At 32.3% G+C, this 6,492-nt stretch overlaps 1 long non-coding RNA gene across 1 annotated transcript; it reads right to left on the reverse strand.

Annotated features, from left to right (window-relative positions):
- Nucleotides 1-282: 282 nt before the first annotated feature.
- On the reverse strand, nt 283-4,114 carry LOC131553027 (uncharacterized). The gene is made up of 3 exons (XR_009274100.1): nt 4,034-4,114; nt 589-729; nt 283-496 (listed from the first exon to the last, which is right to left on the reverse strand). It is a non-coding gene; the product is annotated as an uncharacterized LOC131553027 (long non-coding RNA).
- Between the last annotated feature and the right edge of the window lie 2,378 nt (nt 4,115-6,492).

Consider the following 6,492-nt stretch of genomic DNA (forward strand, 5'->3'; position numbering starts at 1 on the left):
CATTATAAATATCTTTAATGCTACTTTTTATCAATTTAATGCATCCTTTGAATAAAAGTTTTAATTTCATTCAATTAAAAAAATTGACTTGAGCTGATTTTAAATTAAGTAATTAATTAAAAATAGGGAATTAATATAGGACAAAAGTGATAAAAAGTGCAATATCTGATTCTGTCTTGACAGTAATTTTTACTGTAACACTCTGTTCACGATACCTTCCATAACCACTGGCTAATTCAGTGGCATGATGTGTGAATCAGCTCTCTACAATCCATATCCAGCTTGTATATTTATTGTTGTACATTAAGCACTTTGAAAAGTGGCCATTGAGAAGACCAGAAAATCAGATGACACACTTTGCAATTTCTCAGAAGTACAATGCATGCTTATTCATTTGTATTGAGTATTTCTGAATTTTAGCATATTTTTCTCTTGGGTTTTTGTGTGGCCACTCCAACATCTTCTGAGACATACAGTATGTCCTGAAAACTAAAGGCTGTAAAAAAAGAACCAGTGTTTACCATGTGAAAATGAGGAGAAAGGGCTAGAAAATAGTATTTAAGTGTATGCGGAAGACATATTATTCACCTCTGGATTCTGGACAGGAATAATAAGATACTGTTTATCGTCATTGTCACCTCCAGTCGGTAGAGAAGCCATGTTCTCATCTAATGAGCTCCACCAAGCTGGATCAAAGTCTGAGAAAGTGAGCAACTTTAGATAAGGAGACTGGAGAAGAGTAAAATAAAAAAAAGAAAGAAAAAAAGAAAAGAAAGAAAAAAAAAGTGCAGACCTCAAATTAGAGGTGCTGCAGGATCTGTGAGATTACAGGAGCAGGTGGAAGTAACTTCTTAATGTCATGGGTACAGCATTCATTATAGAAGGGGAGACCGTGTCTGCTACACATAGCTGTGTTGATAATGGGAGCATTCTGTTTTTTTTGTTTTTGTTTTTTTTCTTCTGCTTTTGGCGTTCATTTGCAGTGCAAACATGGGGAAATGCTAATAATACTAATGAATACTTTAACATTTACCAGGTATTGTACACCTTCTAACATTGAATGAATGATTCTCCATGGCCGATCACCATCAAACATCTGTTTCTGCATCCAAAAACATGGAAGCAATAACAGCATTCTTATAAGATGAAAATACTAGTGACCTTGTGTTAGAGGTGTGTGTGTGTGTGTGTGTGTGTGTTATGTGCGCTCAGAGGAACAAGCAGGGAAATCAGAACTGTGCATCTTTTATTCCTACAGTACTGTTTAGTATCAATACAACAGATGAAACGTGCACACAAATAGGGTACAAAATATGTTCTGAAACTGTCCTTCAGAAACCTTCAGAAAATGTTGATTGCTGAAACTGCTGAAAATAATACATATTCTATTCATTTTACATGAGGTATACTTGACATCTTTAATAAATAAATACATTTAAAATGCATTTTTTTAAACTGCTTTCATGCTAGGTTAATTTTAAAACCCATTTGACTCTAAATGTGGAATATTCTTCAATTTGTCCATTTCTATTTTAACTCATTGGTAACACTTTACAATACGGTGACACTAATATGCATTAATTCGTGCTTAACAAATGCACAGATAATCATGAGTTAAAATCATGACAAACTAAACCATTTTTTAACAATTACTGCATCAGCAACAAATAACATTCTATATGATTCATAGATTAAGTAATCAATAAAATGTTATCAGTTAAATGCGTCATAATATATTAACTACCTAATAACTTATTTTATTAACTAATTAAGTAAATTCATATGTTAATTACCACATTGGGTCGAAGCCATGCCTTTAAACTTCCAGTTGTCTGCTTTAATTATTAGCTAATGATTTGCTAAGGTATCATTATGGTGAGCCTTTACTTGTTAAGGCACAATGACTAACTAACTAATTAAAAAGCTATAACCACAATGACATATTACTTAACAATTAGTTAATAGTCATGTGCCTCAACAAGTAAAGTTATAACATAATGATACCTTAACAAATCATTAGCTAATGATTAATTAAAGCAGACAACTGGAAGTTTAAAGGCATGGCTTTGACCCAGTGTGGTAATTAACATATTAATTTATTTCACTAGTTAATAAAATAAGTTATTATGTAGTTAATATATTATGACGCATTTAACTGATAACAATTTATCGATTACTTAATCTTTTTATCATATAGAATGTTCATTAGTTGCTGATGCAGTAATCATTAATAAATGGTTTAGTTCATCATGAGTTATAAATTAACTCATGATTATCTGTGCATTAGTTAAGCATTATTTAATGCATATTTGTGCACCCGTATTGCAAAGTGTTACCAACTCAGTGTATCATACTATGCTGGCTTGCTATGCTAATAGTGTTATTTGCTGAAGAAACTATAAAAATACATGGTAAAACCAAAAACACTAAGGACACATAAGAACTGCAGTAATATATATTATTACTGCCATGTAGCTTAGAATAAAGCTGTGAAGTAATCTGGTATTGAGATGCAGATGGGGATACATTTAAGGGATATTACTGGCATCTTTCCTGTTTGGAGCTATTTATATTAATAACCAACGCCAAGCAGGAAAAGATCAAGCTTCCGTTCTTCTGTTGGATTCTTTTGGGCTTACTGAATGTGTTAATGTGTTTGTGATGGGTCATGCAACAGTATAAGATGTTTATTTTGAAGAGGATCTTGTTTCGCTGTGTCTCTTTCACAGAGGCGATCATTATTTGTCAATCATATGTTTCTGTACATTCAAAATTGAAACGCAGGGACACATAAATTTACGCCTTTGCTATATCTGACAGTTCACCTTGCTTACTGAAAACAATTTGTGTCCCTACGGGTAACTTTTTTCCCTGTGCTATCTGTCTGCACATGAGTCTCCTCACCTGCTAGAATCCAAATATGTGGGAGGTTGAATTTTAATAACACCATACGGTAAAGGTCAAGTTAATCAAGTAAAAATCACAAAATAAATGCCAGCAAATCATGCACCCACACTACTTGTTTACTGAAAAGTGTAGTGTAATGACATATGACTTGAACTTGGGTCACTTCATTCACATTGAGTAATTCTTGTCTTTTGATTATCAATTATCATTAGGTTTTTTTTTTTTTTATCAATATTGGCCTATTTCCCATTTTTACTTTAAGATAACACTTGTCGTCATCTAACGTTCACCTAAAGATAGTCTTTAATTTAATAACGCTACTAAATGTAATCTTTAGCAAATGTGTATATTTTGTTGTTATGCCTGATTCACTTGTAGAATTTAAAACAATATTTTTTTTTAGTGATTTGTTTTTCATTTATTTTATTTTAATTTAGTATTGAATTGTAATATGTGACCCTGGACCACAAAACCAGTCTTGAGTGTCAATTTTTCAAAACTGATATTTATACATCTTCTGAAAGCTGAATAAATAAGCTTTCCATTGATGTATGGTTTGTTAGGATCGGACAATATTTGGTCAAGATACAACTATTTGAAAATCTGGAATCTGAGGGTGCAAAAAAAATCGAAATATTGAGAAAATCGCCTTTAAAGTTGTCCAAATGAAGTTCTTAGCAATGCATATTACTAATCAATTATATCAGTTTTTATCAATTTAAATATATCTGTTGTTATATGGTAAGAAATTTACAAAATATCTTCATGGAACATGATCTTTACTTAATATCCTAATGATTTTTGGCATAAAAGAAAAATTTATCATTTTGACCCATACAATGTATTTTTGGCTATTGCTACAAATATACCCCAGCGACTTAAGATTGGTTTTGTGGTCCAGGGTCACATATCTTACTGTATATTAGCATTTTTAAATTACATAACTGAAAATTATTTATTAAAATACTTTTGAAAAATCATTTATCATTAATTGCATTATATAATATTTAGTTTTCTATTATTTTTTAATGTAATTGTACTGGCAGTGTAATGTAAAAGCTGTGATTTCATACCAATATAAATAACTTATAAATTATTTATAATTTAATATAAATTATTTATCTACTTGTGCATCAGGTGATGTCCTCCTCCATGGGTTGTGTTAGGTCATCATAGGTCCCCGGGTGTCAGGATTGTGGACTGTCTTGTGTGTGTTTTTGCTCCCCATGTGCTCCGTAACCCAGTTTCTGTCTCCCGTTCATTATGTCATTTGGTTCAGGTGTGTCTAGTCATTAGTCCCTTAATTGTCTGTGTAGGTCGTGTCCATTCAGTTGTCGGTTCTTAAACATCATTCTGTGTTTCCTATGTCTCCTCGTTCAGTGTTCCTGAGAAGTGTGACACTGGGCTTTTTTTTTTTTTGTATCAGTCACTCCCTGCCTATGGAATTGAAATCACCTCCTGCAAGCTTGTACGTCCCTCCGAATCCTTTCTGCAACATGATGACAGGATTTACATCAGGACTGCCAACCTACAGCACAGGTCAATAAAAGACAAGCACATGTATCCTCTTTGAGTGACATTCTTATGCAGGAACAGACCCCAGGGTGAGGCAGGCCTCTAGTTGAACATGGGCTGAGTGGCATGATTATTAGGGCTGCTTCATCTCCTGCATGTTTATTGAGATGGATCGAGATGAGATACTTGCTCACTGGTCTATCATGAAGCATGAGACTAAACGGATTCAAGTGCATTTAAGATCATCTTATATTAATGTAAATTTACCTTTGAAAAATGCTTTTAGGTATAATCACTGAACAGAGCATCATACAATCTGTATTGTTTTAAAGTAGATGAGCAGTAGCAGGTTTTACCTTGATAGATACAGTTGGAAGATTAGCAGGTATAGAGCACTTCTCATTTGACTTTACAAGCTGTTTTGCTGTATAACCTGCGTGAATGTAAATACAAGTAAATCTCTCTACTTCAAAACAGCATATAGCCGCTTATCCCACTGGATTTAGAGATAAATTGAGTAAATTCTTCCAAGATACCAAACTGTACTGTTATTGTGCTTCCTTTGAAGTTTGAACATTCAAAGGCAGTACAGTTATATATACTATATATTAATTATATACATACACATACAGCTACACCCCAGGTGAAAAAGATATTTAAATTGTGATTTTCAGACACGCTTAATATATTTAAACTATACTGTACTAAGGGCATATTAAATGTATTATTTTGAATCAACTTTAAGTATATTAAGTGTATTTCAATAAATGTTTAAGTTCGATTTTAATCTATTTGCAATATATTTAATATATTGAAATTGTGTTAAAATGGAACCACTTTAAGTATATTTAGTGCAATTTAAGTGTACTTCTTAAAATACATTTAAAATGTACTTTTAATACTTCATGAACTACAGTTAGAGTATATTCAGGGTTTCTGCAGGATTTTTAAGCTCAAATTTAAGACTTTTTAAGACCTGCACAAATAAAATGAATACCATATGAGCGGGGTAGGGCAATGTCTATAGTAACATTAAACTGTAAAATGACTGTAAAAAGCATAATTTACAATTCAGATTTTCACAAAAAACTTTTATAAAATTATAAATTTTACATTTCAGCCTTTAAAGCACTTTTAAGAAAATGGATAAGTCAAAAGTATTAATTATTATATTGATTTAAACAATTATCAAATTATTATATAAATTAAATAACATGAATTAGGGGTGTGCGATATTGAAAAAAATAAGATATTTGTATTTTTTTTCTGGGATTTTATCGATAATGATAATTAGACGATATTTTGCCGAGTGTGTTATTGTGCTGGTATCTTAAAGATTACCGAGGACAGCTGACTCCTGAATTTTTTTTTAATATTCTTCATATTCTGTGTGGTCAGTTCAAAGCAGTGATAGAAATTAATCTTTTCCAATAAGTTTTATGGGTATTTTTTTTTTTTTACCTTTTAAGCCATTTTTTCTAAAAGTGTGCATCATCTTTTGAGTCAAATTCTTGAATTTGGGCTGTTACCAAGCAAATGAAATCAGTATCAACAAAATGTATCTTTGCAATGCATCTGAAGTGGCATATGGACGATAATGCACCTAATACACCAAGGTCGTTGTTTGTCGCTTCATACGCACCGTCAAAATGTACATTGCACACATACACTCCTACACAGGAGTTTTGCAAACTGTCTCTATATGGACTTAAAGTTGACCTCTCTTTAGTCTACTTGTTTTTGGCTAAAGAAAAATTTTGTCATCTAAATGTGAAGTCATTTGACTCGTTGAAATGTTTGTCTGAGTATGAAACATCGAAACATGTGTGGCAACGTCGTCTCATATTATTGATGTTACTTATGGCAGGACATGTTCAATCAAACCCAGGTCCTGAACCTGAATGTTTGTATGTTCCCTCTGAGTTTAAGTCGACCTGGTTTGAAAGTTGTTCATTTGAATGTCCGTAGTTTGATGCCTAAAATTGGATTTTATTAGAATATGGGCGGTGTCTATGAAGGCAGATATTATTGCCATATCAGAGACGTGGTTGAAGAAAACCCTCTCAGATA

This window comes from Onychostoma macrolepis, chromosome 14 (assembly GCF_012432095.1).
Source record: "Onychostoma macrolepis isolate SWU-2019 chromosome 14, ASM1243209v1, whole genome shotgun sequence".
In the NCBI taxonomy this organism is placed as follows: domain Eukaryota; kingdom Metazoa; phylum Chordata; class Actinopteri; order Cypriniformes; family Cyprinidae; genus Onychostoma; species Onychostoma macrolepis.